This window comes from Cupressus sempervirens, chromosome 3, assembly GCF_028749045.1.
Source record: "Cupressus sempervirens isolate cs-2001-9-10 chromosome 3, ASM2874904v1, whole genome shotgun sequence".
NCBI classification, from domain to species: Eukaryota; Viridiplantae; Streptophyta; class Pinopsida; order Cupressales; family Cupressaceae; genus Cupressus; species Cupressus sempervirens.
In genome coordinates this window covers 353,823,283-353,836,818 of record NC_143120.1, presented here as the reverse complement: position 1 = coordinate 353,836,818, position 13,536 = coordinate 353,823,283, and the positions used below count along the sequence as shown (strand labels likewise).

The window sequence follows — 13,536 nt, the reverse complement described above, 5'->3', positions numbered from 1 at the left end:
TAACTACTTCAAGGTTACATAAGCATCGGACTAGATCTGAGAAAATATAGAGTTGTTGCCAATTGACGATGATTGACAGATATAAGTAACCATATGACATTTCCAACGACAGAATATGGTGGCATTGAACCATCGAAACTACAACAAACAAAATAGGGAGGGGTCTTCCACCTCTGAAACTATGCACAACTTCCTCAACCTTTAGCCTCTGAAAATACAAAGAGAAATCTAATCCAATCTATGATGAATTACAATGCCTAGTCATCTCCTTATAAAGGCCTGCAAGAAGCATCTAGAGATTCACAACAGGACGACAATATTAATTATTTTATTACTTTATTAATTTAGGCCCCACATTTATTAATTAAAGGTACCTTTATTATATTATTTAAATTTTGGGACCAATTAATTGATTAATTTAATTTAATTATTACATTAAAATTTGGGAACACGATACAACCTTGTTTAGTGTCCTTGTTGTGGGCAGGCCTCATCTTGTTTTTGGGAGTCCTTTTGACCCATTGTGGTCTTTTATTGAGCATTAATAAATTTATCTTATGTTATCTAAATGGTCCCCAAACACTTGCCCACCATCTTCCAACTAGATTCAAATAGATAGTATTGACCTGGAATACCATTCTTCAACAAAAATGGTTCCATCTCATGTTTTAATTGTTTCAATCTCTCAGAGAGCCTTCTTTTGACTCAATGTTTTCAATTGTAGGTGTGCCAGTTCTCGCAAAATCATATTCTTCAAAGCTTTCAACATTTATCATAACTTGTTTCTTGGAAATATCGTGAAAAATAAACCACAATTGCCATGTCACATTGCACTAGCCTTGTGAATATCATTGACTCCATTAACAGCTGTATGACCTAGTGCAATCTGCATCACTTTATTTGATTCCGGAAAGAACCTGCTGCTGATATTCAATCTCTCTAAGCTCTTTAAATGTTGAATTCCACATATTTTCATAACTTCGGATGAAGAAAAAATAGTTGGGGAAAAATGGGAGGCATGAAACACAAGAGAATTGAATGACTGAAACATTGCTGCGACTTAACTCTGACTTCTAGTTTATTTGCTGTGATTCAAAATTTGTTGCAGGAAATAGAGAACTGGAAAAAACTGCTAATTTATTTTTTACAAACAGAAGTTAACTGCAGCACTGAATGGAAGATCACTGTGGCTAATATGTTTTACTGAAATATCCCTAGCAGACTGATTCATTGACCTGCTGTAATTTTATTTAAATAAATAGAATTCTCCTACAATTATTACATGTTCTTACAGAGTAGACAGAAGTGCAGAAGTTTGGTATTTGATTTTTGATATTTTCTCTTCAAAATAGATGTGTTACAATATCTACTAGTAACAGCAGTATTTAAGCAGCTTAGTAATAATCCAAAATCACAACACTTGAAAGCTGGGAATACCCAAATGAACCCAATAATGACTGTTACAAAAATAAAAGCAACCCAGTACTTTAGCTACAGTCAACGCCAGATCTGGATAGGCAGACAGCTACAGGTCTGCAACAGATCTGTTCTTATTCCAACACCTAGGTGTGCAAAAAGGCGGCCCAATGATGAAGGTTAGATCTGAGATGGCGGATGCTATTGAAGATTAGGTAAGAAAGGCTGCCATTGCTAAAGCTGCTTGCTTTCTGCCTAAATATAGTATTGAAGACCTGCTGAATCACAGCTGCTTGAGAGCTACATCCCAAACAGTTTACTCTCTCAACCTAGGGTTGGCATCCTAGTTGGAGGAATGCTCGACCAGAGCCAAGCGCCCAAAATGATGGATGAATAATGTAAAAGATGATCTTTCCTTCCTTTGCTTCTCCTTATAACTCCCTACTAGGCATTCGAACCCTAAGAATGACCTAATATGACTTGAGTGGAAACTTTGGGTTATAATGTTTATTTCTATTATTGGCGTCCAGCATAGAGGAAAAAGCATTATTTCAATCATGGTAAAAGTATCAAGAGTCACCGAGACTCCTGTAGCTGAAAATCAAATAGTAGAGATCTGGCACTTTCCAACAAACTATCACACCCCAACACAACTGACCAACTGGAGCCAAAGATCTCCTTATTTCATCCTAGAGGCTAATGAATTAGCCTTATTTAAATATTTAATTACTAACTTAGGAAAATATTTAAATATTTTCCCAAGAGCCAACTAATAGCCAGATCAACTTCACAAGGTGAAACTGAACTTGCCACCACCTATGACCGATGCTAGATATCATGAAATTATCAACAGTCTCATCCCTCAAATCTAGGGATAACCCTAAAAAGTATGAAGACCTCCAAATCTCCCGAAATTGAAACCAGGGGACGGTCTCCTATAACCTCAATGTTGGATGATACCTCCACCTCCTAGAAAGTTGGGGTCTCCTCCTATAATTAAGGAACTCCTCTGAATCATGCCCTCATTGTCAGAAACTTCAAATTCGAACACTACAACCCTGATTGAGCCTCTAAACACTCTTGCCAGCCTACGAGACTCCTTGATAGGCTAACTCACATATCACTGCCAGAAGGAGCTAAAGAGGGGGCATGACATTTACCATGAATTTATTTTCTGTGAGTGGATATTTGCCCTCGGATTCTAATAGTAATACCAAAGTCAAGCCAAGAAATCAACTGTGAATGAATTTGAAATGGGAGTGAAAATTCTCATTCACATGAAAATGGGAAACACAATACATATTATAAACATGAAATGACTGTTCTGTTCATCTGCAAGATGACTATTCAACTTCTTATGAATCTAAGTAATAATGGGAGTGAAACCCAATTCTCATTCACATGAAATGACTATTTTGTTCATCTCCAAGATGACTATTCAGCTTCTTATGTATCTAAGTAATAATAATGAATTTGAATTGGGAGTGAAATCAATTGTGAATGAATTTGAAATGGGAGTGAAACCCAATTCTCATTGACATGAAAATGGGAAACAAAATACATATTATCAACATGAAATGACTCTTCTGTTCATCTCCAACATGACTATTCAACTTCTTATGAATCTAAGTAATAATAATGTTGAATAATATTATTATATTTATTATCTACACGTAAGAATATGCACAATACTGTTATAAATTACAGTAACAAGATACATTAAACACAATATAACCAATGGAGGGCTCTAGTAGCATAGCCATTGCCATTGTACTCTATTCTTGAAAGGAGCATCCGAGAGAGGGGAAGTGCTACTAGTCTGCGCTAGTATGAACATTATGACTCTAAAAATTTCAACATTATAATTATATTTAATACTTATGCATATAAGTATTCTTGGAATGTATATTCTTTATATAAAGAATCTTGAAGCAAATAATAATTTGTATTAATGCGACTGCTGCACCCTTTAATATAACAGACTTTATTAACTCTTTTTGTTGATTTCAATTATCAAGGAACCCCGCATGATCTCCAATCTATAATGAGTCATGAGTTAAGGAGACATGACCCCTAAGAATGATTCTGCACTCAACCGTCACATCGAACTGAATGACACATACGTCAGTCAATGTTAGGTCAACGCAGCACATCATCAGCATGTTGTACAACTGGTGTACACTCAATCATAGTTTGGTAAAAACTATGTACATCCAAGCATTGGTCGGGTAATGGCAGGCCTTTAGTAATATGCCCGATGCATAAACATTCCAGTCTCCCCTGTCATGTCAAACACATGCCATATGCCGGATCATATGGAAGTCACTCGATGGACATGACAGCTATAAGAATGTAGAAGGTATAAGAACAACTTTTAATTATAATATTTATCATATGAATATAATTATTTGTTAGACAACATTATAGATATAAGATATTATGAGATTATATATATATCCATACAATTATATATATGTAGACCTTTATGATTACATCTTATGCTTTATCTAGTAGAAGTTATTAACATGAGGTAATATATATATTCATAAGTATGAGGAAAATACATAAATTTTCAATAAGAATTTTCCTAATTGACTATAAAAACCTCAGTACTCCATCTATTACATTCCAAATTTTGACCTAATTTGAAATATAGCCGTTGAGGTTCACATGAAGTTAGTTGGCAGTTTAATTTGTTATGATCTGGCGAAATGGTAAGATAGTCATAATGGTTTCAAGTGAAGATAACATGCTAGTTGATCATTAATCATGAATTTATGGAGTTGAGAAGATGGTTAACCATTATGATTAATTATGATTAAATAATTCATTATGATAATATAATTTAACTGTAGGGAATTTCCTTGCAGGAAACATGTTGAAGGGGGTGGAAGCATTGTTAGAAAAGAATTAGGCAGGAGCATCACCATCACTGGGCAAATGGGTAGAGGATATAGTGACTTGAAACAAGATACATCTGTGGAACCGCATGAGTTATTTAAATAATTAATTTAATTAAAATAATTGAGTTAAAATATAAAACATATCTCAAAGGATTTTAATTTATCTCTCATCATATTATTTTAATAAATATTTATATACGTGCATATAATATAAAAATGATTTGACACCATTATAATTTAATAATTTAATAAAGTGATGTTTATATGTACATTTAAGATTATAGTAATGTTCAAATTATAATAACATTTGAATTATTATAATTTTTGAATTATAATCTTCCAATTCTATTCTTTCTTTTTAATATTTTTTGTTTTTAATCGATAACACTTGGCAAGATAAATCAATTTGATTTTTGGCAATTCAAATTGTTTTATAATCTTTCCAACTTCTCTTTAAACCTATTATTTTCTCTTCCCTCTTTATTTCTCTCCTTTTTCAATTTGAATTCATGATGTATTTGAATGGGAAAACAGTCTTCGTGATAACCGATGGTAGCCAAAAGGTTACAGCTGACCATTAAAAAGAGTATCATGAATCGATTTGGAGAGAACTTCTTTCTTTTCCTTCTGCATTTTTCTCTATCTTTCTTTCCATATGCTACGTCTTCTTATCAAGCCGAGTGAGAACGTTCTCAGTTATAACCATTCAGAAGTTCTAAAACCCGATTCATTCCCTTCTTCCTTTAATTCCTATCATTGATGGAAATTTAAAGAAAAGCGATGTACAGTGGGTGATCAAGAATTTTGGCCGCGGAAGAAAGAAATCCGAATCTATTTGCAGGTCATGCGTCTTCCTTGCTAAGTCCAAACTGATGTTAGTCGGCTTCCATTACTTTCTTTTTTTGAATAGTATACCAAGAATTCAGTGCTTTGTTTGGTTTGTTTACCACTAAATATTTTGTTGCTGCTGTATAAAATGAACAATGGACTGAATAGGAAGTGTATTTTGAAAGCACATCTTCCATCCATAGTCGGAAATACACATAGTTCAGGTCATGATTAAATGCAATTACATTCATAAGATTCCTTCTTTTGGTGAGCATATGCCCAATTGTAGTCGGCTACAAGAAATTTAATATTTGCGTTTGTGTTTCACAGTTCTTCTTTCTTGTTTGCTGTCGGTTACACATTAATAGAGCTAAGAATAAATTAAATATGTTTTTCAAATTCTTTTCTCTCTAATTGAGTATCCATCCATAGCTGGCTACGCATGTTTAATAGAGATCAATTTATAATACTAGCTAGTAGTAATCTGAGGTGTATATGAGATCATTCACCAAATATTCTTGAGTTATATCATTTATGAAATCTGTTGGTAATTTTAATAAATTGATTGATTATATGAAACCACACCATTGCACATGCTGAATTAAAATTTCCAAGCATATTTAGAACACTTTTGACACCGAGGAATTCACCGGCAGTGAAGCAATGAAATGGTGAAGAGATGGAGTTAATCTACAAGAACGCGAAAGATAAATCAGTTATGATAAAATTAATTAATTAAACATTCAATTTTGAAATCTTTAAAGAACATAATTATGTAATCACAGTGTGAAATGCCGGATGTATGTAATCTTCTCGAATAATTGACTGAGCCGTCTGCTCTGAGAATTCCGAATACGTGGGACTCACCTAGCTGTGTAGCCAAGGAGATGGGTAATGAGGTGAGGGAAAGGAATCATCAATAACATGAATCAGTATCAATTATGGCATAACATTGTTATCATTTTTAATATAAATTATTTAATAGCTCATGCATAATCCTATTATTGTAATCTCCTGCTGCCAAGTCTTATGGTGTGTTAAATAATAGGATGCCCAGTGGATGGCAAGATGACCCCTGTCTATTCTGGGTAGGGAGGGCCTTCTGTGTTGAGATCATGTGGAGATAAGATTGTTTACCGTACAGGTAAATAGATTAACGCATGCAGACAATAGAACAGAACAGCAATACTCCTTTTATTATTCGCATATGCCAAAGACATTACATTATGCTTGATAAGATGATTACAATGGTTTCCCAGAGGGTGTATATATACTTCCCGAAGAACCTTCCCGTAGGGGTCCATCGGCTACATACATGTCGGCTACAACTATTTACCAACGACGTTGGATACAAAATACAAAATCTACCGACTACATCACCAAGTCGGCTGCACAATACAAAATCCACCGACGAAATCATCCCCCCCCAAAAAGAAAAGTCGTCTCCTAGCGATTAACAGAATAAGAGACAACCAACATACAAGAAGAACAAAAAAATACTAGAGAGGAGGTGGTGCCCCTAAAGAGTGCTGCTGCCGGCGCAATTCATACACTTGATCTGTCCGGATGTGCAAGTCCTTTTGAATCTGTGTATTAACCTCTACGGCCTCCTTTAGAAGAAGTGTTGCATCCATAGCCTGGGTCTTGGCTAATTGCAACTCTTTCTCAACCGCTTCCTTATCCTGCAACAATGCTGCACGCTCAGCTACCCACACTACCTGCTGGCTAGCCAAGTCGGCGGCTATCTACTCTGTAGCCTCCCTCTCTACTAACAGAGATCTCTCAGCTGCAATCCTTTCCGCTGCCCTATCCGCCTCCGCACGCCTACGAGCATAATAAATGCCTTTATACAATCCCACGATCTTGTGCACTAGCTTCTCCATCGAAGTGTTGCATGGTCCCAACTTTGGCTCGGTGGCCCAATCTGCCAACATCTCCGGTGTCTCAACCACTGGCCATCCTCTGGCTTCGAAGCAAGAATGAAACCGCTGAGGACAAACCCCTTGAATGTATGCCCAGACCAAATGCCACTCTCTCCATTGAGTCATAGCCTCCAATGCCACATTGTGTCCCTTCTGCAGCACAACCCACATAGCCCTGAGGTAGTCCCTGCATCTATCCTCATCCGACCCATAATCCTCCTTCGACACACCCTCCAACGTCCATTCCCCATCACTATTCTCTACCTCAGCTGTGGCGGTCATGCCCACATCCGATGCAACCTCCTCTACTCTGGGTGCATCCTCAGCCCACGGCACTCCCACCTCTTGAGGCTTCGCTACTGTAGTTGATACCCCTAGATGCCTTGGGGACTGAATGGACAAACCGACCTCAGCAGGGATGAGTTGGAATTGCTGCCTCAGGAAGGCGCTCGCTCTATCCATCACCTCTGGCTGCTCTGACTGTGCTGGCTCCATGCTTTCATCCTGCTATGCTGGTTGGGTTAACTGTACTCGCTGGGCGACTGCTAACAAAGAGGACGAAATGGTGACCACAGCATCAGAGTTGATCACATCCAAATGGACTTGGGGCTCTGGCTCTGGCGCTGGCAACTCCACCCTCTCTGAGACTGGCTCCGCTGGTGCAACTAAGTGTGGCGAACTTTGGGAAGGCATGCCCTCGGTCATGGCCACAAGAGAGACAATAACATCTGCCACGGCCATCGGAAAAACATATGTAGCCGTCCATGGGACATCTGCCATCGCCTGTGGGACATCTGCTACTATCCGTGGGACAACATTTGCCATCGTTGGTGGGGTCATAATGACAGGTGCATGACGCTGACCAAATGGAGGAATGTGTGAAGTGGTGGTGGACAAGTGCGCTAAAGTTGGCAACTGTGGTAGGGTGAAAAATGTGGACTTGCTAACTACTGGTTCCCTGCCAACTTCCGCAAAAGTACTCTCTTCCTCATATTCAACCCCACTGCTCTTTGAAGTGTCTTCCCGTCCGCTATTTGTGTTCCCGTAAGCCTCCAATCCTCAGAATACCTTCTTCTATGCCGCTGCTGTTCCACCCGTGTCCAAATGTCTCCAATAGAATATTCGAGGCTCTCCTTGTGCCAACTTTCCCTACACTGGAGCCTCAAAATCATCCATTGGTATTTGATTAATTGCTGCCTCCAGAAACAAGCCAATGGCATGGTGCGGCATAAAGAATGTGCGGTGCTGGAGTGTCATGAATTCCTCCATCCGATCGGTGAGAACTGTATCCCAATTGTACACTGTGCCATTCATGAATACAATCTATAGCAATGCTATATCCGAAGCCCGACTTGCCCCTGTCAACTTGCTTTTGATGACATCCATGATGCATCGTCAATGGCCCTCCTGAATAAAATCTAGCCGAAGCCCTCTGCACTTAGACCCCTTTACCATTGACTCCATCTCCTCAGGCGAAAGATTGCAACCTACCAATCTTATCCAATATTCTTTCCGTTCCTGAGACAGCTTGTGGTTCTTGATTTCCACCTTCTGTCCTCCTAGGCCAGGGATGCCGAAAACCCTAGTGGAATCCTTAGGTTTAAAAGAAACCGTCATCCAATGCTTCTTGTACAAAAATATGTTGGTTCTGCTGTGCTGATTATATGCTTCTATTATGGTTTGCAAAACTGATTCAAACAATCGAATGGAAAAACTGGAAGCTGGATGGCCCAATGCACTTATGCTCATATCAAAATCTATTTAATTACCTCTGTGTTCAGAGTTTCTTGCCACCATTTCCAGCACTCACTGCCATTGAGTCCCTCAAACTGAACAGTAAGATGTGTGAGTTCGGCCCTCACTTTTTGTTTCTTACAGCTGGAAGCAGATGGCCCTACAACTCAGATTCCAGAAGCTAAAACTCTAGCATTCTTCTCCATACTTGTCTTCAGCTGGTTCTTCCACTGCTTCCATTTTGCTGTGGATTCCATAATAACGGCTTCTTTCTTGCCTTTATAATAAAAGGTTCTTGTCAGTTTTGCCTTTCCGCAGAGAATATGCCTTAATATATTTTTCTTCCCGCTGCTAGTTTCCTTCCCTGGCGGTTCCCCTTTCAACTGTTGCTTGTGGAATTTTAAGATGTGCCCGCGGAAGTTATAGCCTTATTGAAAACTCATTCCATGGAAAAAACACCGTCCACCGAGATAGATACCTTCACCAAAGAGGGGTTGAAGCCATAGAAGGGGAAACCATGGGCTAAAAGAATGCAACTGTGAGCTTAAACATAACCCGCGACTTAATGAAAGGCGAGCCGCACTTTCCCATGTGAAAACAAGGCTGCACTGTATCATTTTGAAGGTTACTTGCAGATAATAATATGATTTCAATGACCACCCCAATTATGTCGCCCAGAAGTTTTGATGAATCAAGGAGGTGGATTGTACAGGCATCAAATTTATTTTTGACCTCTCCAACTTCGACATTTAATGGTCAATGCAACCTGTAGAATAACAATGCAACCCGCGGAAAGATAAAATAACAATGCAACTTGCGGAAACTAGGAAGCCATCCGCGGACAGAAAAGTAAGTGCGCGGAAAATAAAAGGGAACCCGCTGGAGAAAGAATGCCACCACGGGAGAACGAAGATGCCATCGCGGGAGAATAGAAAGGGTGTTCGTGGAAGGAAAAGGTCAAAGCTGCGAGGAAATAAAAAGACCCGTGGCCTTTCCGCAAAGATACAACCCGCAAAATAAGTGTCCATTGACCTTCCCACGAGACACCTTGTCTGCGAGACAGGTGTCCGCGGGTCAAATGTCCGTGGGACCCCTGTCCAGGTAGACTTTCGATCTTTTTTTCTTTTTTCTTTTTCAAAATTTATTTTATTTTATTTTATTTTTTAAATTACAACTCAATTTTCCCTCCAGACTTCGCCATTTTGTGACAATGAGGGAATCGTTCGGACTTCATCATTCTATGAGGACGAGGGAGTCTTCCTGGCATGGTACATCTTCAACTTCGACCCGTTGGCTACCTAAGGCACTTCTTGTCCATCCAAAGTTCACAATTTTATTGCTCCATTGTCACCTACCTCCCGGATCTGGTATGGCTCTACCCATCTGACCTTAAACTTTCCTGGTTTGATTTCATTTCGTCCGTCATACTTCAACACCAACTGCCCTGGCTGAAACCTATTGAGTTTGAGATGCTTATCATGCCACGCCTTGTGTCTGTTCTGTGTCACCTCTGTGGCCCATTGTGCCAATAGCCACTTTTCTTCGAGCTTATTCAGATTATGCAACCGTTCCCTCAGGTTTTTCATGTCGCCTAACTTATTTTCCAGTGCGATCCTCAAGCTCGATATCATGAATTCGGCCAGTACCGTTGCCTCTTGTCCGAACATCAACTAAAATGGTGTGTGCCTCGTTGTCACCTTGTACATCATGCAATAAGCCCAAAGTGCAGAGGGTAATTTTTCCTCCCAGTCTTCACCTTCAACCACACAAGACTTGTAGATAATTGATACCAAGATCTTGTTTGTAGCCTCGGCCTGTCCGTTTTCTCTCGGGTAGTACAAGCTCGATAATGAATGATAGATCTTGAATTCTATGGTGAGCAATCAGATAACATGGTTAACGAAGTGTCCACCCCTATCACTTGTTCACTGCAATGGGAGCCCATACCTGGTAATGATCTGCTCATAGATAAATCTTGCTGTGCTGACGGCCGAGTTATCCGGTAGTGCGTGTGCCTCCACCACTTGGTCAGGTACTCAATTGTGACAACAATGTATCGGCACCTTCTAGTTTTGCTCACCTTCAAGGGTTCGATGAAATCAAATCCCCACCTTTCAAAGAGTTCCTATGCGTGGGTGGTGTTAAGCAGCATGAAGTCTCTCTTTAGCGGCTTCCCGACCCATTGGCAAGTGTCACACCCGATGACCCATTCCCGCGGGTCGTACACCGTTGGCCACCAAAGTCCTGCCAGCAATATCTTTCGTATCGTGGTATCAAGTCCCATGTGTCCTCCTGTTGGACCTTCATGTGTTTCCTTCAACACCCGTGGTATTTCTTCCTCTAACACACACCGTCATAGGATGTGATCAGGCCCCATCTTGTAGAGTAATCCATTAATCAATTGAAAGGTATGGCTCCTGATTATCAATTTGCGCCTTTCATTTGGTGGCATCTCACTTGGGAATTGTCATATCAAAAGGTATTCTCCAATGCTCATATACCATTTCGACAGTACTGCAATCTAAAACAACTATGCATCAGGAAAGTCGTCATTTACTCCGTCCACCAGTTCCCCTGTTTTGATTCTCGACAAATGGTCTGTGCTGACATGTTTCTTCCCTGGCCGTATAATGATTTTGAAGGTGAACTCTTGCAACAAAAGCATCCACCTGTTGATTCTTCCTTGAATGACAAGTTTATTGATCATATATAACAGAGCCTGATGGTCGACATAGAACACGAACAATGTTGTCAACAAGTAATGATAGACCTTCTGCACTGTGTAGACCATTCCCAATGCTTCCCGTTCTGTTGTACTGTAGTTCTGCTCTACTTTTGATATCAGTCGGCTGGCAAAGTATATCAGGTGATCCAACCTGTGGCTACCTGTCTGCACCAAGGTTGCTCTGATTGCATAGTTGGATGCGTTGACATGAACAAGGAATTCCTTGTTCCAATCTGGGTATCCCAAGATGGGTGTCGTAGCTAGTCATACCTTCAGCCCTTCAAATGCCTCATCTTGCTCCAGCGGGTATGATACCTTGCCAAAATTTTTGATGAACCTTTTGTAATAGCCTGTGTCCCAGGAAAGACTTTACCCCCGTCACATTGGTGGATGGTTGCATTTCCAATATGACTCTGACTTTGTCTGGATCTATCTTCAATCCCTCCTTATAGACTATGTGTCTAAGCAGTCTTCCCTGCGGAACCATGAATCTACATTTCTTCAGATTCAAGGCTAGTTGTGCCCGAAAACATCTCTCCATACTATCGCCCAACGCTACCAAATGTTTGTCCCTGAGGCTGAATAGAGACCAATCATCCAAGAATGCCTTGAAGTTTCTAACGGACATTTTGTCAAAGATGTGCAGTATGATTTGCTGGAATGTAGCCGGCGCATTGCACAGGCCAAATGGCATCCGGTTGTATTCGTACACCCCATCCTCTATGACAAATGTCGTTTTCAGTTTGTCCTCTGCTATGGAAATTTGATTGTATCCGGAAAACCCGTCCATAAAGGAATAAATTTCATATCCTGCAACCTCTTCCAATATACTGTCTGTAAATGGAATCGGGAAGGGATCCTTGATTGTGACTGCATTAAAGCATCTGAAATCAACGCATATCCGGATTTGGGTGGTGTCCTTTAGTGAGATTACTATGGGTGACACCCATTCACTTCTCTGCACCCTGAAATTAATACCAACTTCCAACCTCCGGTTGATCTCTTCTGTAACTCATGTTGCATAGTTCTTATTCATCCTGTAGGGTCACTTCCATACAAGTACTGCTCCTTCGACCAGCAAGATGTGGTGCACGCACAACTCCAGCAGTACTCCTTTCAGATCCTTGTAGGTCCATGTGAATACATCTTTGTATTCCAAAAATATCTTGAATGTCGCTGCTTTCAATACTAGATCCTAGTTATCTCCTACCAGTATGTTTCTAGGTTCAGCCTCATCTCCCAAATTCATGGTTTGTAGTGTGGCTTCGTTGTACTTGATCGGCTCCCCCTTACTGAATACATGGGTGGGTGTTTCATCCAGCGGTGCATCCCCCTCTTTTGTTTCTATGAATTCTTTTGGAAATTCATCTCTGTTGTGCCCTTCCTCAATTATCAGTACATTGCAGTTCTGAAACAGCTCGTAGTCCTCCATCTACCAGTGGAAGAGACCGTTCACCGAGTCCAAATCGTCGTCCATTGATCCTCCTTCCAACCGCAGGACTCCCTCCTGATCTGGTTCCATACGCTGCCTCCCTTCATCCTCTTCTTCAAATTCTAATGACAGGGCTTCTTCCCCCACCATTTGGGTGTGTAAATCAATGACGAATTTCCGCCCTTTGCTTTCAAGTGATAAGAGTGTTTTTCTTCCAGTCGTGTTTAACTTTGGCCTGAATAAGCCATCCGCAGCCCAGAATAGTGTCATATCCTTTTCTCTTCAACGGGATCACAAAGAAGTCGAGAAAGAATGGCTTTGTGCCAATCGTCACCGATTGTGCCATCAGGACTCCGAGAGGTTTAATGCTGTGTTGGTCCGCTGTCAACAACTGGAATGTAGGTGGCTACAACATCGGCTGTCCCAACCTCTTCTAGGTATCCTTGGGTAAGACATTCACGCTAGACCCTCCGTCGACAATTGTCTGTCAGAACATTTCCGAGAATCCCCATCTCGACAATTGTTGGATGTCATCTGAATGTGAGGGCTAGCAACATTGGGTCTTCTCCTCCTACG

At 40.3% G+C, this 13,536-nt stretch overlaps 1 protein-coding gene across 4 annotated transcripts in view; it reads right to left on the bottom strand.

Moving 5' to 3' along the window:
* Positions 1–13,536, bottom strand: part of LOC149566441 (uncharacterized) — a 162,920-nt gene that overhangs the window by 45,398 nt on the left and 103,986 nt on the right. The window lies entirely within an intron of this gene.